Source organism: Paralichthys olivaceus, chromosome 4, assembly GCF_024713975.1.
Source record: "Paralichthys olivaceus isolate ysfri-2021 chromosome 4, ASM2471397v2, whole genome shotgun sequence".
Lineage (NCBI taxonomy): Eukaryota > Metazoa > Chordata > Actinopteri > Pleuronectiformes > Paralichthyidae > Paralichthys > Paralichthys olivaceus.
Genome location: NC_091096.1, coordinates 17,997,724 through 18,022,522, shown reverse-complemented (window position 1 = coordinate 18,022,522; position 24,799 = coordinate 17,997,724). Strand labels below are relative to the sequence as shown.

Genomic DNA, 24,799 nt, shown 5'->3' with positions numbered 1-24,799 from the left:
CAGAATTGTGACTTCTGATTGGACTCTAAGGGCTCAACATTCAATTCAGCTTAATGTGTAGTGGAGTGTAACTTAGCCCTTAAAGTTTTTCATTTCCATTTTTCCGACTCCCTCGTTCTTAAGACCTCGGGGTAAACTGATTCTTGCTACTGCTCTGTGGTTTGAAGGAGGAAAAAAAAAATCCTCATCTTATAGACTTCATTTTAGACGAGGATGTGGCGAGGAAGTCAATCCCAAAAAATCCAGCACTCAATTCCTGCCATCGAGATCCTCCATTAGCCAAGCATTAGAAACAAATTAACTCTTCTCAGTTGAATGGCTTGTCAGAGGAAGTGTGGGAAAATCCTCTATTAGACAGGAGTTAAGTGCCTATTGGAAAGCTGGAGATGGAATCCTGCCTAATAAAGGAATAGTCAACCATTGGAACGTCGCCTGAATGGAGGAAGAGAAGTGCTAATTAAGAGAACAAAGTGTCGTCTTACAGGCTATAGTCCGTTAATGTGAGTTTTAGGGCTCATCTCACTGATTTCCTGAATATGACAAGCTTGTGTAGATTGCGAATGAGTGCTCGGCGTATGAAAGCGAGTGATAAAATTTGTTTATTTCGGGTGGTGGTGACAGTGTGTAAACAGATAAATTATGAATCTTCACTGCTCCCAGAGGCCACACTTTTTTAGACGAGTCTCATCTCCGAGTTTGACATGTCGTAAGCCATGCAATGAACACGCCGCTCCGAAACTATTTGGGGCGTTATGTCTCAGATGAGCCGGGCCAACTCAAACCGCAGCCCCGGTCTCCTCTGCTCCACAAGCGCTGAGCATTTTCCAATTTTCAAGCTGTGAAAAAGTGAGAGGGATGGCGAAACAGCGTCATGGACCCAACCGGGCGGAGACTCAAAATAAACTCACACAGGCTTGGCTAAGTACGGGCTCCATCTCTGTTTATCTTAGAGAGAGTGAGCATGGGAGCCCAGTGATGAAATCAAAAAAGGGAGGAAAAAATTAAACAGAGTTGAACAGGCCAGTGTATTTGGTTGGGGTTGCTATGACGACTGAGTGCATGGTTGCAGATAAACAGCACGTTGAGTACTCGGGGAGGAATGCAGCCCTTCTGCCTGCGGTTTGGAGAGGAGGTTAACACTTCTCTTTCTCAACAGCTTCGCCACTCAACAACATATGGGACTGAGGGGGGAGCAGGAGAGGAGATTGCACTTTAATTGCGCACATCCCGGGATAAAAGGGAATGAGCAGGAATATTTGGAAAAAATGCTGAGAGAAAGGGAGCAATGTGTAATGGTCGATTGCATATTATGGCACAAGTCGTTTCAGTGTTTTCACTTAAAAATTGGACTCAGCATAAGAAAAAATTGAGAAAAATTAAAAATGAGAACCAGAAAAGCGGCTATGGAAAATTACTGACTGCATTTCTGTAATTCTCAGAGTGAGGGAGGACTCAGAGAGCCTTGAGTCTTGTGGATGGCCTTCTCCTGCACAACGGATTACACGTGGAGCAAGCGATGAAATATGTGAAGTAACCTGTCATCATTCCTCATACAGCGCTGCGATCTGAAGGAAAAAAAAGCGACTTCTGATTTTTTTCCAAATAAAAAGTAACAAGGGTGGGAAGAAGTTATGGATAAGCAGGTGGGGATGGTGGCCAGTAGAAAGAGAGAGGGGGAGAAAGGACTAGATGGTAAGGAGAAGCCAATTTGGTGAGGGATGGCGGCTGTGGCTCGCTGATAAGAGACTCTCCTTCTCAGCTCCCCCTGACAGAATGGGGAGGCCTTGTCTGTTGCCCCATTAGCAGCCATACCTACAAGGCCCTGTCTTTTCTACATGGCCAGCCCTCAATAGGCACAGAAATGGAAAATGGCTACTTAACCAGTGATTACCTGATTGAAAGGTACCTGTCATGGGAGGGAAGGGGCTGGGGGAGAATAAAAAAGGGACATGTGGGGGAGGATAGGAATGAGTGATTTCGGTCCTGTCTCTGCAGTGAGATGAACGTGTGACAGTGAGATTAAACCAGGAGTGTGTGTTTATTAAAGCCATGTAGAGATGGGGGGTGGGGAGGTGAGGGAAGAGAATTATAGGGAAAGTACGGGGGGGGGGGTGTACGGGGACGGCGGACGAACCAAGGCAGAGCAAGAAAATAAACGAGCCTACCCATGCTGCTTAACTTAACTTTGTAGTTTTTGCCTTCTTTCCCAATATTTTATTTACTGCATCCAGGTAGCTTGTTAGCATTTTATGAAGAGCTGGTTGAGAAGTCCACAAATCATACGGAGAGTGGAACTGCCATGCTAAGCTGCAGTCGCTCCTAATCACAAAAACAATTCTCCTGGTATTACTGTTAATCAGAGCGCTGCTCCATCACTGCAGAGCATTCATCTGTAGTTTCTTTTCCTGCATAATGGCTGCTTTTATTCTCTTCTCTAATTGCTTGTCGTATCTGTCCCTCCGGCTCTTTGTTTCCAGGAGTCGCTCTTATCACCCCGCTCTGCCACCATCCACCAGTGTCACACGCACGACAATACTTCTGCACAGGTCTTTTTTTGCGAGGGATGCCCTAAGCCGCAGCATTTTTTAATGGTCCCCATGGGCCTGGCCCACAGTGCCATATGAGTGGGTTTATGGAAGCTATTATTAGTGTTTACTCACTGGCACTTACTGGGTCGACAAGCGTCCTGTGCCTCTCCATGTGCAGTGAGGCACTGCAGCCCCGACTTCTGATTTTAATGTTATGGGTAACGTTATGGCTCTGTCTCTTTGCTCAATCGTTAACTCTGTGACCATTTTATGGGGTATTAATTGAGTTGTAATTTTGACTCAATGAAACCATGTAAGAGTTTAATGCCATTTTAACTCGGGATCTAATTGAAAACAGGCACTAAGCTCTCACGCTTGACACAATGTCCAGCATGACGGAGAGTAGCAGTTTTTGAAGTTCTGTGCGCAATTTATTCTCCCTGCACCACATTCTGTTTTTAAAATACATAGAGTTCTTTTACCAAATAGAAATATAAAGACAGTAAGGACATGCACACATGCACAAAGCGAGAGAGTAAGAGGTTTGGATGGCGCTCTGGACTGATCACATTACCTCATCTCACATGTATTTCAGAGGCCCGAAACCTGATATGCATGCAATTGTTATTTTAAATCACCGTCTGGGAAAGCTGGACCCGAGGTCTACGGAGTCACTAACTCAGGGGGCGAGTGGGTGGGGGGGTGTTTTGAAGAAAGGGGGGTACAGAGACTGGATAGGCCACAGGGGCAGGTGTTACATTGAGAACTGACAAGTTTAGGGGTGGGGGTGGGGGGGCAGTTTCATTGAAGCAAGGAAAATGTCTTAATGATTAAAAACAATCAATTATCTTTTCACTCATGCTCTTGTCTGCAGCATCGTCAGTCGTTGCTTTGAATTAGGGACGACTGTATTAACTGAAGACTCCAATGCAGTTAGAGAAATAACTCCATGTTTGTTAGGCCCTTGATTAAATTGCTAACGGTGTGCGGTGAAGTGATCAGGCAATTTCTCTCCTCTCCCTTTCTCTCTCATCTGACACCTTATCTCTTGTATCCCTTCTCTCTATCATCTGTCCCAATCTTTGTCCGCATTCGCACCTGCAAGGTTAATGTGTATGTGAAGGCAGAGAATATTGCACGGGGCAGACTTCGGATCCATGAGAATATATTTCACCTCTCCAGGCTGCACAGGCACCATGCCAGAGGCCAGTGGATAACTGCTCCTTCCCTCCTATCTGCAGCCCAGGTTAATTAAAGTTCCTCATCCCCCCTTAAAGTATGCTTTTAAACAGAGTGCTATGTGTCATCGGATTGTATTTTAGTCCTTTTAATGATGGACTCATTGTCTGCGCACGTGGGTGTAACCGGATGGACATGCTGCGCATTTTAGATCATCAATTGGTGCACACACACAAGACGTTAATGCCTATTTGGATACTTTAAAATTTAGCAATCTTGCACAAAACGACATGTGTTACTCCATAATGTAATATATTTAGTGCAGTAGCACTATGTAGTAGTCTACATAGCCTTAAGGGAGTGATTGCTATCAGTTATCCCACCCACACAAAGAAGTTGACATTGCATCACCTGCATAATGAATTCACCAGGCACTGATTTGGTTTCAAGTAACCTTACACCAGCGGCCAAATGGGAAATACTGTAAAAGAGACCGGGGTGAATGCAGGAGCTCCACTTGTGGATCTTTCTCTAGAACAAGCCACTAAGCCACAGGCCCTCACATTCCTGTAAAATGATGTGTAATACTTTGAATCTACAGGGTTAAGAGTGAGCGGAGCGGGCTGCCTGCCCGTGGACTTGGATGAGGGAATCTGACTCACGCTAAGGCAACTTTAGCTCTCGACTTTCAGTGTTAAGTGTTAATGAGCGGACATGAAGAATTACCTGGGGGAGAGTTAGACTGACACACACACACACACTCGCACACAGAATTACACACATGCGTGCATGCAAAAATGCAGACATACACAAACACTCAAAATTTCCAAAATGTTTCTAACACATGAATGTGCATATACATTCACATGAACTACAAGTGAATAACTATAACTATAATCTATGTGTAAACACATTCTCTATGTTATATGAGCTCGCAGGTAACATTGACCGAAATGCATCAGCTATCGCCCTTTTGATTTCTCTCTATTAATTTATGAGCCAAAGAGTCGTCTGGACCAGAAACATCTACAAAGTATCACTGTTTGTGTTTCGTGTGAAGAAACTTTTGACTTGTGTGGTAAAAGAAACTAGTTGGACTATAAATAGTGGTCAGTGAATGGCTGGACACCCGCTGTCTACTCAAAATATTGGCCATTGCCCCCAGTGGGTGATTCATTGTCAGTCGGTAGCCAATGGGCTCAGAGATTGCTCTAACCAAATGTAAGGCAACAAACATACATATACTCTTACACACATACTTATTAATGCACCCATGCATGCTGTGTATGGCGTATTAAATGATGCTCTTATACAAACAAAAACAAACATTTGTTCTATGGACGACTGTGTGTTGATGATTGGGTTTTTCAGTGCAGCATAAAAAGAAACTGTCTGGGACCTTCTCTTTTTTTGGCTTTAATTTCTCCTTCTCTTCCATTCCATTGACTCTTTCCAGTTCACTGAACTGTGGCAGCTGTAGTAGGACTGTACTTAGTATAGAATCCGTATATAAAATCCATAAGCATTAAACTTCATTTCATTATTTACTTTATAGGAATCGTTGAAACAGGCAAATAGCTTCTACGAGGAAACCGAAGTTATTCTAAAGTCTCCCTGTCTGTTTTGCTGTGTTGTCAGTTTCACTCACTTTTTTCCCTCCCTCTCTCTCTCTCCCCTTCCCTCCTTTCCTCGTGTGATTTATTGGATGATGATCTCTTCTCTTTTCTCTGAGGGTGAGCGTGTGCTTTGGGCATCCAGCCAGCAGGACCTGCTTTAATTGATGTCAGTAATCTGGTCACCTTGAGAGATAGTTAAAAGGGCAAATCTCTATTAGCTTTAGTTTATGGCGAGCAAATTAATACACACACACACACACAGAGACAGTTTCCAGACAATCTGTGAAATGCTACATAGGATGTGGAATGTATGTGAATGTAACACATACTGCAGACATTAGCGACAATTCTCAGAGCGCTAATCTTGTCAACTGCCGTTTGCTGTGAGTAAACATGAAAGTGTAGTCTCTCTGGCGAAGCCCCTGTTCCCTTAAATGGTGTAAGAAATACATTATGACTAGTGCGGAGCCAAGATAAGTTATTTCTGGTTGGATAAGCACAAGAGGATCTGAGGGAGCCAGAAGAATCTACATTAAGGAGAGATATCTGTTAATTAAATCTGTCCCTGCCTGATCTCTATCTGTAACATGTAACTTACACCGCTACACACACACACACACACACACACACACAAACTTAAAATCCCACACTTCTTTTTCTATCATTACATTTTCTACTGCAGACTGGGGGAGAAAACACATTTCCTAACATAAAAGAACTACATGGAGGCACAATATATTTTCTTATAGGTGATATTGTCACTTTTTTAATAGTACTATAATACATCACACCATAGCCTTTATGCCCATATTATATGCATAAAGGCTAATGATCCTGCTGCTGGAGAATCAGGCCTCTCAGTCGCCTTTCATACAGAGTTTTCTCAGTCCTTGCTGCGAGGAAGAAGTGGAGGCTTTTTCATTAACATTAAAATGATGTGATAAGAAAAAAAATTCAAATAATTTTCGGTCAGTCACAAACACAACATCTACATGTTTGACACACCATGCCAACATGTTTCGCTTCACAACAAGTTCCGTGAGGCTTTCTGTGGCCTCACTTTGGTTTTTGCGTGTTCGGTTTCTCCATCTTTTTGTCCTCTTTGGATTCATGTGTTTTTCTTCTTCTACATTTTCGTGTTCTCCACTCAAATGTCTTGGGACTCTGTCTGGTTATTCCCGAGAAGGACACGGACTCGGAGGTGACGGGGGGTGGGGGGTGAAGACTTTGGGGTGTATGTGGACCAGATGTCTGGGCTTTCATGAGGCTGGGGAGGGGCAGCGGGGATAAGGACGGCAGAGAAGTGGGGTGGTGGTGGGGTGGGGGTACGTGACTGTTCTCAATTACCCTGATCAATGGAAGGGGGGGGTGGGCACTCACCACTGTAAAGAAAGGACACAGATTGTTAAAAATGAGACAAAAGAGAGTTGGGGAGCGATTGTTTAAAGGATGGGGGGGGGGGGGGCAGTATTACTTTTGCCATAATGTTACGATTTACATGAGTTTTTTGCCTCATTGATAGTCTGTTCAGGTAATTATGACAATAGTATGTTTTCCAAAGGATTCCAAAGATTACAGTGAAGATGGACAAAAACCTCATTGGATGCTATGTTAATGATAGAGCCTATTTTCAGATTACGTACACAGTAATGTCCTTCTGACAGACTCCAGTTGTTTTCATGTTTGGAGCTTTGAAGCCTGCGTGTGCTACAAATAGTGGTTTGTGTAAAGTAAAGGTATTCATTAGAGCAATGTAGGTAAGCAATAACGATCATTTGATTTGATAGACCGTTATTTCATTAGTGTGTCTTCAACAACAATAAAAGATCCTCAACTGCAGCGTGGTTGAGCTCAAGCTGAGGCCCCAGCAGATCAAGTGGTGGCTCTGCTCTGTGTTTTAATTAGGATTATATGTCCTCTTTAAAGGATTCCTGCTCTGAAGCCCTTCCCATTTAGGGCCCTATAGGGTTACACAAGATTAAAAGCACTTTTCCATCTTTACCCTCTGATACATCTTTGAAATTGTGCTGGGTTCCCCGTCTCTGGAACACTTTATCTTCCCCTAAGAAGGACTAAGGGTTGAGAGGAGGGGTGAGGCGAGGTATGTGAGGCTTTTTCTTCCTTTGCTGTGCCTTTCTTTTTTTGCCTCATTTGCTTTGTATGTACTTTAACATTTAGACTACAAGGTAGAAGTTTAGCTGTGTTTTCTTTTCATTTATATAACTTTGATCTGATGCGAGCTAATCTCACGTTTCACACTATAACTTTACTGTGTCCTCCATGTTAGATACTACATGCCTGTGTCCAATCACGGAGATCTTCCCCCTGTGACCCCTGACCTTTACTCCTGTGAGTAGAGAAAGAGAAAGGCATTGGTTTCAGCAGAGGGAGGGGTTCAGGGTGGCTGTCTCTAGCAGGAGACTGCTCACCCCCCACCCACCCACCCACCCTCTCCCTCCTTACATTTTCTTTTCTTCTTCTTGAAACCAACTTTATTCTAAACACTTGAAAATCCTCCACATGTGCAAGCAATTAGGTTTCACGACTTGCTCTGGATGAGAAAGACACACACACGCATGCATACTCTGCTCAACCGAACACTGAATGAACATACACTCGCTCAAAACACACAGGTACTATGAATATACTGCACAAAAGACACGTCATTTATTTAATTTATATATTTGGCACATACACATCACCTCAGCATGACACATTTTACATTTAATGCTGTTGGACATGTTTGTTGCTTCTCATTCGTGTCAATCTTTGTGCACATTGCCGTATAAAATGCTTACGCTACCATCTAATTCATTAAAAAAACATTTGCTCCTTTACATTTCGTGAAGTGTCAGAAAAGTTCAGCATTTGCATCTGAAAGTATCCAGTTTAATAAAACAACAACAATGAGGAAAACAGTCAGAGGTTAAACAGAACTGTTCTGTATTAGTTCCAGTGGAAAACATCCAATGAGGCTGTGTTTGCAGGGAAGCAGAAAGAGTTTGCTGCACGTCTTCTGGCATCGATGAAGCAGAAAAGCAGGGCTGCTGTTGTTTATTGGCTCTTGACCTTCATAACTAAGAAATCCATGTTGACTGCTACATTAATAAATGAAGATTTAGTCTTAGTATGCACTTGATTAGATAATATGTATCAATCTTCATTCATCTACTTTGTGAAGGATAAGCTGTTGTTCAACATGTAATTTGTGTGTTTGGGTTCAAGTTAGGTTAAGTCAAACCCGAACACCAGAACAGTCTCTGGGTCATTATACAAGTACAGTAATTGTACCTTGAGACATTTTTTTTTTTTACTACTGGAGCCAAAAAAAATCCACTAACACATCCAGTTGCATAAGCATGAAACACTTCTTACCACTTCTGAATTTACTGGATGAACAAAACACAAACTGGTGGAAAATGCTCTGCTGCAATAGGAAAGGCTGCAACATTTCTTTTTAATCCTGCCCACTGCCTGATGCACAACTGGCCCACATGACAGCTGCATACAGCCCCAAGCGATTTCATTTCCATGTTGTACTTGTTTGGTCACAGTTTATAAACAGAAAAACCTTTACAGTCATGTTTCCGGGGTTAGAATGGAATAAGAGGATTACATTTTCAGACCTATGTTTTAATTGGTATATAATCATCTGTAACTAAAATGTATTATATTGTTGTTCACTTACAATGAACCCTTCATATCTTCATTGGGAGAGGGTTCTGTTGCTCCACCATGCTTCTACATGTGCCTGTTGAGCCTTTCGCATTTTTGCCATGAAAGCCATTGAAGAGTCTCATACACGTTCGGAAGGGGAGGGGGAGCCGTGCAACTTCACTGCTAGATGCCTCTAAATCCTACACACTAAACCTTTAAGCAATGCATGTGCTATAGTCCAACCATCTAGTGGCTGGCTGCAGGATAGGTCATAAATCCCGCCTCCTCCATGTTAGTGTAGTTCTTATCACAATAATGTTTGTTAACTTGCAAATTTTTTGGGTAAGTTTGGTTATCAGGAGTTATTTGATGCTATAAAAACAATAATGATTAACAACTGAGACTGACTCACGATTGGTCAAGCATGTGTATCGACGGGACCTTGTTCACTACTGCACAGGTTCTCGCTCCAAATTACATCAAAAGCACACGATGACGGCACACATACACTGTATATTTTAGCTTCATTTTTGCACAACAGGAGGAAGTTGTGCAATCCATTTTTATATACAGTCTATGGTGGTAACAGTATAGTTTGTGCAGCTGCTGAAAGTTGTGAATGTTCCACTTTTGTTCTTTGCAAAAAACTATTACAGTCACATCAGGATATTGCAGTGCATCCTCAAGATGTTTCTGCTAAAGCCACAGATCTGCAGCGAATTAACAAGAGAAAATACATATAATAAAAGAATGCAATGGGAAACAGTCTGTAAAATAAAGATGTGCGGTTGTGAAAATTACCCTTGAGGAAAGAAGGTTTTTCACAACAGCATAGGAAAAATAAGATTCCGTTAACACCCTACTGACTAAAAACTATTGGTAACACTTTATATTAGGGAACACATATCAACAATTAACTAATTGCTTAATAGCATGGACATAAGAGGCATATTGGCTCTTTATCAGTCATTATAAAGCACTTATTAATGCCTTATTCTTAATGACCTTATTCTGCAACTACTCCATTGATTAACAGTTTTCTCTTGATAACCTCCTAATTACTGCATATTGATGGTAAGTAAGGAAGTTGTTGTACATGAATTACAATCAAGTGCTTGGATATGTTCACTTTGTGTGTTCCCTAATATAAAGTGTTACCAAACTTTTTATTGATTAGTTAAAGACTATCTCTTCTACTCATCTTCATAAAAAAAGTTTAATAACCAGGCTGTGTTATGACCGTTTAACGGACCCATTTCTAGCTGCTTGGCCATTAACGAGGAGTAGCTTTTGTACATGCTCAACATTAACAACAATTTAGTTAATTAGCTATAAAGTGATCTATATATAGCCGTCAACTGGACATGTGGGGGCGTCGGGCTAATTGTTGTAACTGTGGTGTTGTACTTTACCAACCAGTTGACCACGTAGGCGAAAATGATCGGCAGACTGGGAGTTGCTGCTTTCAACCTTAATAACACTTGATGTTTTCTGGAAAAGGATTTCTGAATCTTTTTGTCTGAGCAGATTATGTCTGTGTTTGATGATGAGTGTGACATGTCACCTTATCAAGACTAAATGGCTAAAGATTCACTGAGGTAACATTGGTGTGATGTGGATAATCATTACATTAATGACGCACACTCACATGGAGGGTAATTTAAAAGCAATTATGGGATCAGTAACCTTTTTAATCCAATCATCACCTCGAGTAGGCACTGTGTGTCATGCTGTATCACCTGAACCGGTGGCAAATGGAAACATTAATAAAATGTTAATCAATCACGGAGAGGGGGACTAATCTGGCAGGTAGGTCAGATAGAGTTAACATATTGATAGAGGAGCAGAGCTGCAGGTATGAAGGAGATCCTGTAGAAATATTACATTACACACATCTGCCCAGGCAGATTTTACTATGAGTTTTTTTCAATATATCTTAAACAGTATTTTCTAAAAAGTGCCATACACATAAAGAGTAGCACAGATACACACTCACACATTCTCATGCATGCACAGTCAAACATAGGCCACCAGTTTTGCCACAAGATGCTGTTTTCCAGCTGTTTAAACCACGGCTCAAATTAGCTGCTCAGCCATTGGAAGGGAAGGCAGACAGGATTCCAGTAATTACTGTCTGATTGGTGGAGTGGCTGCAATTAGCAAGTTTGAGTCTCAAGGATTTGCATACATATGCATACAGTTAGGTGAGGTTGATGCTATAAATACTTCAGTGGTCCAACCAAGCAGCTAAGGTAAATGAAAGATGTTGTAGTTGGAGTTATCTATCATATCTGAAAGCAAAAAAATGATATGACTATGAAAACAAATCTCCAAGGCAGGGCAGTGTTAGTCCAAGTGTCATATGCTACAATCAAGTTACACATCACAACCAAATCAGAGCCGAACATGAAGCAGATATTAAAAAGCGTGTGGAGGAATCTATTTGCTCCCTGTACATGTATCTGTGCGCTCCCACCCCAGCAGCACCGAGCAGAGTCTCAGCAGTGGTCCTCCCTTATCATAGCACATTTAACAGGGGGCTAATCCAATCAGGTGGGATAACAGGGTTGCTCTCTCTGAGTCGAGGAGGATCAGGCGAGTGCTCCTCTGCTTCCCATTAGTGTGTGTCCCTCCAGCCGGGCCTATCCTAATCCCATTTCCCCATCTAAAGCCTTAACCCAAACAAGCACACAGGACAATAATCTCCGGTCACACTCCTGTCGGCTGCCCCGGGCCTCCTGATGCTGCTAATGGATGGCGAGCCTGGGAGATGCCAAGAAACTGCAAGGGGGGACTAGATGTGGTTTCTTCAGCCAAGGAACCACAACAACCACAGCCTTTTCTTTGTCTATCGCTGCTCCATAGTTTTGCTCCTTTCTTCTTTAGAAGTATTGGTTGTCTATTGCTGATCTGCGTTTCCTCTGAACTACCAAACACATTCAACCAAAGGGAAAACCTGCTCTTTGCAATGATCATTTTTCAATAGACTGTGTGAGTAGCATTGTTTTATAAAGGGCATTTGATCAAATATAATTTGATCGTATTCACATACGAAGCTAAAAAACTACATTAGGAAGTTTTGTGGCATGGTCAGGAAAGTCATTTAAGTTTTTTTCAGACAGAGAGAGAGAGAGAGAGAGAGAGAGAGAGAGAGAGAGAGAGAGAGAGAGGTTTTGGCTCTGTATCCCCGTCTCTCTGTCCCTGTTGACGGCACATGTGCCCCAGATGCAGGGTCCTGATCCAAACCCATGCTCATCCAGACGCCACCCCGAGTGTCTCAGATCACATACACGCTCTCCAAGGACCTTGGAAAAAACAGCCTCATCCACATTTCTCATTTCTTTTGGTTTCCATAAGAAAAATGTAACCCCAGCTTTCTAATGAATTCCAACTGAAATATGGTTGGTGCAACAGCATCCACCTCAAACAAGGCTCAGTTTATGTTCCATATGGAAGATATTAGTTTCCCCTTATGCCATTGTACAAATTTCATCATTGCATTCTATTTTTCAAGAATAAGATGGAAAAACTCCTCAGAAATAGAAAATGAATAAGGTGTCATCTTTATTTTTTTTATATTCGCTGCCCACTTTAAAAAAACCTCAAAGAAAGACTGATTGCCTTCATCATTGATCTTTAGCTGTTTTCTTTATCCACCCCCACTTCAGTATCTTCAGCCAGTTGACTGGATAAGTGAATGGTGAAGGTGCTCTCTGTGTTGTGCTCTTTGTCTGTGTGTACACAGCTGGCAGCTGTGCTAAATCACAGCTATTAGACTAAATCAATTATGAGGCAGATTTTTCTCCCTGTTGACAGAACCTCTACCTGAATCCAAGGGATGTTCAAAATATTGAAGGGGAAATTATGTTTCTTTAACAAGTTGAACTTTATTGAAACTAAGTAGACTGTCTGATTTTTTGTGTGCTCAGGCAGAATGTTGTTCATACAACATAAGGGTAAGCAGGCAAGTAAGAACACAAACACTCAAGCACACACTTACATTTTCAGATAAACTCAAATAAACTAGCAGTGAAAAGATAAAGATCCACTTCACTCATGAAAATAAATAATTGTATTAGTGAAGACCAGTAGTCTTGTATCTGATCAAAGATGGTCTTTGCCATTGGTCATAAAGCTATTTTTTTCTTTTATTCACTTGCTATTGTGAAAGCTTACAACTGCCTTGTGCGAGCTAATGTACTGGGAAGATTCTTGTACCACTAGCAACCATTGATTCTGTTGTAATGTCAAAACTGTTGCTCGCTGAGCTTTAATCAAAAATAGGAATGTTGTTCTTGCACAAATAGAGATTCGTTTTAAAACGCACTAATTCATTCACTAACAACTGCCTCAATTATCAAACAGATCGAACTCTGTCTATCCACATGCAAACCAGTTTAAAGAGTGTGTACAGCTTACACCTTGCTCCATCAATCAAGTAGTTAAGCTTATAGATGGTTTGGGGCAATTGAATCTGACAGGTGGTTTTGTACAAAGCTGTGTAGCAACGCTGCATTGAAACTTGGCTTTGACTGACCAGTAAAGCTCTAGAGGCCTGGAACATGCTTGCACTCATGAACACCCTGAACTACAGACAGAAGGCTGGTAAAGAGAGAGACACAGATGGTAAAAACTTTATGGTTTTTATGATGGTCCACTGGTACGCTGATGTGAGACTAGTATGACACTGGGTTATAAATAGATTTGAGCTAAATGCTAACATCATGATGTGAAGTATTGCAGTGACAGTACTTATCTCACCCCTTGTACAAAGAAATATGAAACATTTTTTAAACTAAAAGCTCATTCCATCACATGGCAAGTTTACTTCAGTGTAAAGCAATTTCTGGTAGTTTGCAGTAATTGACTGTGGGAAATTAAGTGCCAGAAGTTTTTATTTTTATTTCAGATTTCTAATTTTTGCATATGATTAATTGTGTCAAAACAAACTGCCAATCTGCAGTTCCTCTTCCCCAGGGCAATAGAACACATATAACATTGACTAAATGTGCAGAATTGGCTTTGAATTGACGTTTTATGTTTGAGTTACATTCCATGTGTGATTATCTCACAGATTGTTGGTATGAACTATAGTTTACTTACAAATAGAGTGAAGAAATGTTCTTAAACAGAACCTTTTCTCTTCTAAGCTTGTTACAACAAGTGATAAGCCTGTGGGTTAACTAGTGGGCTGTCTTTGTCATACATACTCTCAATTGATTGTATGTAAATTAACTTATAAACACTCATCAGTTTCTGGCAAAAAAAAACCTTTGTTGTTACATATTTGCCTCAGGTAACCATCATTATTATCCAGGCAGCTTGGCATAGCTGGTAGTTTGGCTTGGCTTGTGACCTCATGGAAAACATCACTCATAGCTGTGGGTGAGTTATCATTGACTTTCCAATGATGCTAATAGTATCATAGTATCATATCCAGTTATTCTGAAGCCAGTGTACTAAAGCATCTGTTATAATGCTGACAATTTGTCCTGGCTGAACATCAGACGGACAGGAAACCGTGCGATTGTTGTCACATATCACTCCAAAAGAAATACCCATAAAACACAGTGGCAATCCTACAGTATTAGTGGTGCTCTTCATTCTTGGATGAGACACATATTCACAATATCTCTTCTTTCTTCTTCTTATAAAGATAATCAGTTGTTTATTTTCTTTCCTGCTGCATTGTTGAATTTTCTCCCTAAATAAATGTAACCTGAGGAACTCAAGTATTGTTTTTGTCAAAATGTTTTTATTTATTCTATTTTTAAGATGTTCCGATTCCGATGCCTGGACTTTGTGTATTGTGCCATACTGAGTACCAATCTGATAACAACTTGAATAACATATATTAACAGCTGTATGGTCCTAACCCTGTAGGAAAGTGGTGATTGCTATCATTGGTGTAGGACCTGGTGTAGGCCAATAAAGACCCCATTCAATTTTCAGATCCTAATAACTTTCTTTAACATGGCTAGGTAGGGCCTAATTAAAAAGAATATCTATGCTACCGAAAAACTAGTGAACATTTTGGATTAACTACCAGCACTTTTTATCCTGAGCTTTATAAATGCTTATCTTCAGCAAATGTGATTCCATATATCAAACATCTATTCAGAATAATCTGTATATGAACAAATGTTTGGCATTTCATGGTTGGGAAGTCTCATCATCCCCAACTGTTGAGGAACTCGTTTTTGCCACAAGACCGGTGTGGGGCCTGTGGATCAATTTCCTGATGCTCCCCTTTAAAAATATACACAGAGGTCTCTAAGGAGGCAGCACTGTATGCATGAGGGCAGAGAGAGAAAACGATGGGGGGTCGGATGGTGGATGAGAGTTTGGCCCTAGAAGTCTCCACCTGGTGGGGTTGTTGAGGGCCATCAAGTAGCCCCCACAGTACACAAAGCCCGCCTTGTGTGAGATAAGCGGCGGGCACTGGGAGGGCCCTACGGCACTATTTTCACAATCAGAGCCAGTTTGTTTTCTTAAGGCCTCAGAGCCGGAGCCTGTCAGGAGAACAGCATGCTGGCAGGGCTGGAGGTTGTGTTGGGTAGCACTGTTGTGGGAGAAAGGGGGTCTCCTCCAGGGTGGGCCAGGGGTTTCAGGGCTCCTCAACATTTGTCTCTTATTTGACTATATTTGTTTACTTAACTGATCCCTTAAGATACAGATTTCCAAGTACATTTATTTTTTATTTTTTTTGGGTTAAACATTTACCTGATGTACTTTGTGTGTTAATGCTGTTATTGCTGTTATTATAACAAAATAATAAGGGGAAATATGTATATTCAAGGTATCTGTGTAATAACTATAGGCAAGAAATACTCATCTATATAGCAATAACTTCAGTGCTACTGCTGCATTAACTTTAAGGAGGTTTTTTGGGTCAATAGTGTATTTTTGAGCACGTAGGTTAATGCTTTGCTAGATTCTGTTCACATATTCATCTATCCTCCTCCAAACTCCACTTCTAATATTTCTGCATCCCTTTTTTTTCTTTCGGCAATAAAATTGTGGTGTATTATTATGACTGTTTATAGTGAAAAACCACAGTGTAAAAGACTCAGAGTTATAAGAATGTTTTCTTGGTAAAGACTATCCAGAAAATGATACTAAAATTTAATTAGAAACAGTTGCCTCACTGTTGTGAAGATGAGATGCCGAGAGCAAATATCGTTAGTCGACTAGTTGTATCCAGATTTAGGAGGAAAAGACCTTTTTCACAGTAAATGTGGCTACAGTTAAGAAGCCGCATCATGAAGCCATTCCTGTAAATATTTTGAGTGCTTATCTGATGTTAGGTTAATTTCTCATTAGGTTGTAGTCGTGTATAATGAGTGCTCCAAGCCTTGTGTTGGGATTATTTAAAGGTAGCTTCTCTGCAGGCAGGTTTCATGATTTTCTCCCCTCGTTCCACAGTGTGTCTTGGCTCATCGGAGGCGGCTGGTCGCCAGGACTCCTCTCAGCCTGCTCCCCGAAGACCCCTGGCTCCACAGAAACAGGAAATGGTAATAGTAATGCACTGCTTTCCCTCCCCCTATCTGTATCCCCAATTCTCTCCCTCTCTCTGTCTGAATGAACAAAAAAGGAGAAAAAACAGACATATAATAACATGTATGTGTGGAAAAATGGACCCAGACCATAAAATACTCCAAAGGTTCACATTGTGTTTATACACTTACTTCAATCCATGTATGAAAAAACATTTGGTACATGCTATATAATAATCCATCAGTTTCAGAATGTATAGTTTAAGAAAAGCTTATATTTACCCAGTAGTTTTCATCACCAAAATTGGAATAATATGATTGTATTGTTTTTTGCCTTTAGACATGAGGGATTTCTATCAGGATTATACTAGACAAATAAAAGTTATTATTTGAAACACTCCAAGTCTTCTGCCGGCTAAACAGAGGGTCAGTGGTGTCTGTTTTGACTACAGGCCGTGTAGTCTCTCCACAGGTGGATGACCCCCCCACCCACCCAACACTCCCCACCCCTCAGCCACCAAGTGTTTATGAGTCACTTCACCCCTGGCCAAGCATGTGGTGAAGCCACCCAGCTCAAGTCATATCAATGGGAACTGCTAACTAGCCCCCACGGACACTGCCAGGTTTTTATAGTAAATCGTGGAGCAAAACCACAATTGACTAAAAAGAGATAGGCTCGCTCTGACTTCATAGCATTTTGTGGTCGACATTTCCCTTTGAGTTCTTTTTCCTTCAGAGTTCTTTCCCTTCTCTTTCCCCCCTTTCATCTTAATTTAAAATGCAGCTGGATCCACCATTCCTCCTAATAGTTTTCTTTGTTTCAGCCCTTTAAAAACTGTGGTCTATCATTTCTGCCGTCCGTCGGAAGATTTATTTTTCACGCGAGCCTTAATGTGTTCAAGAAGTTCCAAAGTTAGCTGCTGTAATGGTGCAGTCACAGAATTTTTTTGTCCTACAGCAACATTCTGTAGGTGGTTGTCCACACCTATGTAACTAAATATGATCACCGTGCCCCATTTTTCTTTTCGAGGGGTTGCAGTGAAGGCACAAGATGACCCCTGTGGAGCACAGATGTGGAAAACTCAAGCCAAAAGCACCAGTGCTCTATGCCAAAATACAACCATAAAAATCTGCCTGCAATAAGTAACCATGAAACCAAAATGCCTCTTTTCCTATAACAGAACTGTGGGATCTGTCCATCAACCGTGAACCTGAGTTACACAGGGGAACTGGAGGGGAGTGCTGAGGCCTGATTGGGTGGAAAACCATCTGGGAGGGTGAGTTTATACTGGACAAAGAAATCTGCACACCAAAGTCATAAAACATAGTTTATACTAACACATGCAGTACATACTTACAGGAACCTTTGGTTTTGTGAGGTGTGCAGGTGCTATCTGTAAAAACAGATACAGTGCATAACATTCCTGTAGCCATTCCTCAGTCCGCTCTTACTCTGATATCCAATTTTTGGCATTCCAAACCACGTAAGAGGAGGGCAAGGTGTTGCTGCCAAGGGTTTCTTAGCCCAATGCCCAACTCCAGCTCTCAGCCTGGGCAGAGGAGGGCAAAGTACTGGGCGTCTGTTCTCGTTCCCAGGATTAGATCCACTGTGCTGCACTTTACCCCTGCGGCTTCTTTCAAAATGCCTGTTAGCTGCTTGGCAGAACTGCCAGAGTTTTCATTTTCGCCTTATGTCTTTTCAACGCAGTGATGGATCAGAGCAAATTCCTGCTTGCAATTGTGTGCATATGTTGATATTCCCAGTTATGCAATGTATCATTGTCTCTTTCATATGACTGTTTATACTGTGTTTAATTGTTTTGATGTCTGCGATGGAAAGAAAAGGCACAATATGGGAAGTGATATTGAATATAGCTACTAGTACAGATTGACTGTAAAGTTTTTTACCACACAGTGGATTCCTAAGATGATGGCCTTTCAGAAATAATTTACAAAACCAACATAGAAATTCCTTACAAGAGCACTATTGAACAATAGTTTCAAAAGGACATGATATATCAGGAAAAATAGAACTTGATGAACACATACATTTCTTATGATATATATATATATAGCCAACATAAAATATTTGTTTCTAATTTATTAATTATTTGGTTATGAATTAATTATTTTTTTCACCAAACGCCCAGATCAGCAGGTTGTCACTCAAGGAAGTTTGACTGGAACATTTTGTCTTTGTGTAATAATATGCTAATTCTCTCAGAGCTTCGAAGTTGGCATAGTGAGGCCTTCATTGAGAACACACACACACACACACACACACACACACACACACACACGGTGTTGCTGTGCAGCAGTTTACTCATGTAATGTGACCTGGAGGGGCGCCAAGGAGCCCAGGGAAGGTCCGTGGCCTGAGGCCTGCCGACACCTCTCCCCAGCCCTGTTGAAATGTTTATTTATAACTCTCTTCCAGCTCCACCTCCCCCTGTCGTCTGCCAGCCGCCATGCCAATCCAAACACACAAGGCCTCTCCAGACTGATCCAGAGCATGATTTCAGAAAGAAGAGAACCCTTTCCCCTCTTTTTCCCCCTTCTTGTGCCCAAAACTCTCCCACCCTCTCCTCCCTCCCTCTCCCTCGGTCTCACCGTGTCTTCCAAAGAGTAACGCTTAGGGAGAGGAGAACTGAGTAAAGACAGAAGGGAGAGGGAAGGAAAGGGAGGGAAAGGATGGATGGATAGAAGAAAAGAGGGAGGGGGCCGAGGTTTACTCTATCCAGCATGGGCTGCTAAATTGGTTTCAGAGCAGCAGTTGGACTCCAGGGATGCACGGCACACACTGCCGACTAGCTGTGTTTGCTTTTGTGGGGTGTAGGAAATCTGATCTCCGTCCATGTAGCCAACCCACATCCCACCCATCAGTACCACCAAGAATGAAGGGAGCTATGAGGAGAGTTGCTAAAACAGGTATCATTGATACTTTAGGAATAAAAATAACAAACATTAACTTCGAGTGTGGAAAAGTGCATATTTCACGAAAATGTTGAATGGTTACATCATACCGCATGAGCCGTCTTTGTTACAGGCAGGAAGTCACATGTCTGTGGAAGGTAGGATGACATGTTGAGTCCCCGCTGAGCCCAAGGCTGAAGGCTCTCTAAATAGGTTTAATTGGGCCAGGCCTTACACTACCATGCAGACATTGCCAGACAGACACAGGGCTACAGGGAAAAGCAGAACACCCAAGAGACCTCAGGCACCACGTCCTCGTATCTGACTTGGTGCTGCTGTGTGGCTCATTTGTTGTACTCACAGTTTAAGGACACACTGCTTACACATTGCTATGTCCAAGGGAGCTGTGCCAAATTACCAATACCAGTTGTTTATCTAAAAAACATGCTCATACAGCAGAGCTATGATTGGTTTGTTGCCCAAGGCATAACTCCAGCTCTCAAAAGTGGGAATTGTTTACCTCCTTGTGCCTGCGTGTGTTTGTGGGCTTGTTTATACGTCTCTGTTTATGCGTAAGCGCATTTGTCTGCATGCCTTAGTATAGGCGTCTTTGTAACAGCCTTCTCCAGCTCTGCCACCAAGGTCTGTTTCATCCCCTGCAGCGAATGGTAAAATGTAGATCAGCCATAGCAAAACTGAAATGTATACCATATTATTTCCACTCGATAAATGAAGCTAGTGTCTGATTAATAATATATGATGCGTCAAATATTCAATCAGTAAGAAGGAAAAAAGAAGGAACATGAAGACAAGCATATATATATATTTATAGACAGCAGTACAATTAATGCAGCCATCCTTAGACAGAGAAGAGACTCATTGTGGTGATGTAGTGTTAAGGCCACAATACTACCTTAATGCACAAGCCACTTTCATTTTAATTTGTGCGTGTGTGTGCGCGCACGCGCGCGTGTGTCTTCAGTTTTCTTGCTTTCACACATTTGTACACACACCCACACCCACTTGCAAAAAAAAAATAGACCCGTGTTCAGGGCAGATGCTCATTTCTCTCTCAGACAGTTTGCTTGCCTTGCATCTGAATGGACTTGTCTTAAGTCGCATGTGTATATGATGACAAATCCAACATTTAATTTACTCTGCCTTTTTGCACCATGCACCAACTTCTGTGATTTAATAAATGATCATGCTTTAAAAGCAGCCAAGTGTTGACTAAACCGCTGCACACGCTGAAAACACCTCCCGATATACAGCAAATGGTTGCGTGAGAGTTTGTGTGTTTGCAAGCGTCTAAAGTGTGAGTGTGATTGTGCGTATATTCGGTGAGTGTCTGATTGTGTGTTCATACTCTTGTTTGTGTGTTTGTCATGAGTAGGTCCTGGGGGAATGCGGTCTCCACAGTAACCGTCTCTCTTGGTGGTCCGTCATTAATAGTCTGTCTGGTGTTGATGATTTAGCCCCGGTTAAAAAAAAGGGTGCAGTCAAATATATCAAGTGAAATCCCATAAAATAATTTAACAACTCAGCATAATAAACACCTCGACAAGTAAATAAATAATCAGTAAATCACAGGGTCAGTTTAAGCCCCCTTTTTTTAGGCGGTTTAGTGTGCATGTGTGCGGACGTTCACGTATTTGCTGTTTGTTTTTCCTCTTTGTCTCATCTCTCCCCCACCTCTCTTGAGTGAGGAGAAATTGAGAAACCAATCTAAAATCCATCAGGACTTCCCTGCTCACAATCCCTTCTCCCCCAACCCCACCCCACCGAACCCCACCTACCCCAGCACCCAATGCACGCCCACCCATCCCCTACCCCACTCCTGTTTTTTGTGTTGCAAGCGTCTGGAAATTGGAATAGATGTTCGTTTAGCGGGCAGCTGGTCTGGGGCCGATATGAATTGCGTTTCCCCACGCCAGGAAAGGTCAAGCCCCCTCGCCTTCACGGAGTGCATCGGCCTATTGAGTGGCGCTTTAGTCCATTTACCAACAGCCAATGGCAAGGCGGCAGACAGGAGAGAGGGAAGCACAGCACTCTGTGTGGAAGGGAGAAAAGAATGGCAGCACGTCAGATATAAATTCATTGTTTCTCATCACCCAGCTGGGGCAGGGATGGGTGGGAGTGATTGCTGGGATGGGGGAAGTGAGGTAGGAATATTACTGTCTGAGTAGGCTGTGCCACTGCCGGCTCCTCATTCAGCCTCGCTGCCTAGAATTTTGAAATGTTTAGAGCTCGCATTATCTTTGAAACACCCAAATGAAAATCAAATGACACAGCCTCCATAAGAATTTGTTCAATAGAGTGAGCGCTCAAAAGAGAATAAAAGAGGCTGGTTCCTCTCTTGTCAAACCTCCAGAAGTAAATCTTTATATTTAAAGAGAAGAGGAATATATGCCACAGCACAGTTGATGCCTTTGTTAGAAGAAAGATTCTTTTCTGAAAGCTAAAAATAGAGGCAGTTAATAGGTTGGTGATGTGCTGAACACAGACACCTCAACAGTACATATACAAGTACGCCTCAGGGCTCCTATCTCTCTCCTCCTTTCCCTCTCCGACTCTCATACACACAGGGAAAAGAGGTGCTGTCCCTTTAATTTCCCTGCCTGCGTATCTGGAGGAGTTAAGGCGAAGCAATTAAAACAAAGGCATATTTAACATGGGGTTAATGATTGGCTGACCCTGCAGTCAGCACAGTGACAATATCTTAATTATTGAGAAACCTAAAGTCATTACGCCTACGAATGGCCTGAGGAGCGTCTCTATTGATCGGGATCCAGTCCCATTACAGGCCCAGCCTGGACCAATGAAGCCCCCATTATATACAGTCTTTCACTCTCTCTCTTTCACTCTGGTCTCTGTCTTTCTTTCTCTCCTCCTCCCTCTCACCGTCCCTGTGTCTCACTGCAAGCTAGTGGATGTATTGAACAGTGAGACAAGAGCCAGACGAGGCTTGTGGGCTTTATTGCTTTCTAAAAAATTCATAACCGGGCCTGACATTTTTGCTGAGAAATTATTATTTTCCTCCCTCCCTCCATCAACTTTCCTTTGTGATCTTTCTCATTTTTTTGGTTTAAGTGACAGAAGTGTTAAAAATCACGCACCAACAGGATTGATCAGTTTTTCTGACCTATATGAGGTTTGACATATTTACTGTAATCCTTTGGCTTGTGTATTTTAACACTTATTGTATTTATTTTATTACCCCTGCCATTTAAAACAAGTGTTGTATTTCAGCAGTGCTGTTGTAAGATTTGCACACCATTCACTTCATTTAGATTATTTTGTGCTCTTTTCTCTCTTGAACCCCAGGTGTTGGCTTTAGAGGAATTTCCTCTTCTCACCTACATTTCTCTCACCATTTTTACCTGTTTGTGTTTCAGTCTGCAAATGACCAGAAACTGGTGAGAGCCAGTTGTAATATAAAGAATGTGAATTTAAATTGCATTTAAATGCATTCAAACTAAAGGTGATAAAGGCCCAATAAAAAATGTTTCTGCACTTTTCACACAGTGACTGTGGTAAACTCAGGTGGAACCATCACATTAACATAACATGTGGAATTTGTTAACATTTACTTTTCTCAACGAAGGAAATAGTAAATATGTAATCAATCTCCATATTTAATATAATTACATTAATATATCTATATAAATATAGAAACAACAAAAGTATGTCAAGGCATCAACTCTAAGCTATGACAAAGAGTTTCTACATTCATGTTTTAATTTAAAAAAAATCTTAAACAAACAGCAAGACATTTGAAAATGTTTTTTTTTTTTTTAAGATGATCATATTTAAACTGATTAACTCCTACTGTGGTAAATCAAGATGTTGAGCTGTATGTGCACTTATATTTCATCTGTTATCTGCTCATAATGTGAGGCTGAACACATCTCAAATTGAAATGAAACTTAGAACAGTGCATTACTAGTCTCAAACATTTCAGTCACCAATGCTTAATGTTTTATGACAGGACTTATAATGCATCAGTGAGCATTATGAGTTCTGGACATAGCACAATATGAGTGTCTTTATTGTGAGCTGTTTCATGGTAGTCATAGTAACCGTAAAGATTTGTTATCTGACGTTACCTTTTAGTGCCACTGATTTCCATGGTTCACCTGAACTCTTCCTCTGTGATTTATAGTGGTTAAATTGAACATCAGACTAATAACGGTGATTATTTCATAGTTATTACGATGAAATTACAAATGTGGCACTATGCATCACTATGCACCATTACATTAAATTGGTCGTATTAATTAACATGCTAGACTGCACAAAAGGCTTAGTTATATTTTACATTGATGTTTATTTCTTCTGCTTGAATTATTATTTTTTATATTTAATTAAGCTTTTTAAGTTATGTAAATGTAGATTGACAAGGAAAAAACTAATTATTAAATCATATTTCACTTTGAAAAACAAACAAACAATCAAATCAAATCCCTTAATATAAAAAATAAAGGCATGTGTAGTATAAACTTCATATGCATAGAAGCTCATGTTCACAAACATTTGCTGTGCTCTGCACCCATCTATCTGATAACCCTTTCATTTGACTGTGGGGCACAGCCCAGTTCAGTCTCTACTGGGAGGCCAGTGTGTAAGACTCTGTGTCGTGACGTGTGTTTTATGATAAATATAGAAGCCAGACAACTTCTCCACCATCACAATGCTTCCTCCTCTCGTGGCCCCAGAGTGGAGCAGCATAGGGAGAGCTGAGATGTAATTACCCAATCAGTGTGTGCCATCCTTATTAAAACACTACTAACAGTGCTCCATTATTGAAATACCCCCCACTGGACTCTTCTTAATTCATTAAATAAATTAGCACCAGCGCCTTTAATAATTCATGGAGTGATGTCTACGTTTTTTTTCTCCCCCGCGGAGGGTAACTGTGACAAAAACCATGGAAGTGAAAGCGAGGACCGTATGATAATACAGAGCAGAGCGGCCGGTTCTGAGGAGAGGATGATTCTCACGAGTAAGAAAAAATAAAAACAGGTCTGTTGATTGTTGGAAACCACGTACAGATTGTCTCTGCATTTTAAAATCATTTTAGGTTAATTCATATGTGCTGTTCTTTTTCTGATTTATTTCTCTTTCAAGCATGGAAGTTTAGATTTAATTACTACACAGGTCAGATAAAGTTAGGATGAAGCTTCTAGCTCATCGGAAGCGATGTACATCCTCCAAAAGCACATCTTTATTTTCCCCACATCTTTATTTGTCATCCTGCTTGCTTCTTGTGTCCTTCTCATTTGTGTTGCATTAATTTGCTAATGAGAATATCCTTGAGCAAGGCAGAGAAGCTAAAAGACAAATAAAGCAAGGAGTCAGAAGAGGGCTCTTGCTGTGTCTCTACATATCTTTAATTGACACATCTGCATCC

General features: G+C 41.3%; 1 long non-coding RNA gene across 9 annotated transcripts in view; it reads left to right on the top strand.

The window, feature by feature from the left end:
- Positions 1–24,799, top strand: part of LOC109633705 (uncharacterized) — a 158,284-nt gene that overhangs the window by 51,812 nt on the left and 81,673 nt on the right. For all 9 annotated transcript variants that reach the window (XR_011240922.1, XR_011240916.1, XR_011240918.1 and 6 more), the window contains exons 3-4: positions 16,406–16,494; positions 17,658–17,753. This is a non-coding gene — a long non-coding RNA (uncharacterized lncRNA). The remainder of the gene's footprint in view (positions 1–16,405; positions 16,495–17,657; positions 17,754–24,799) is intronic.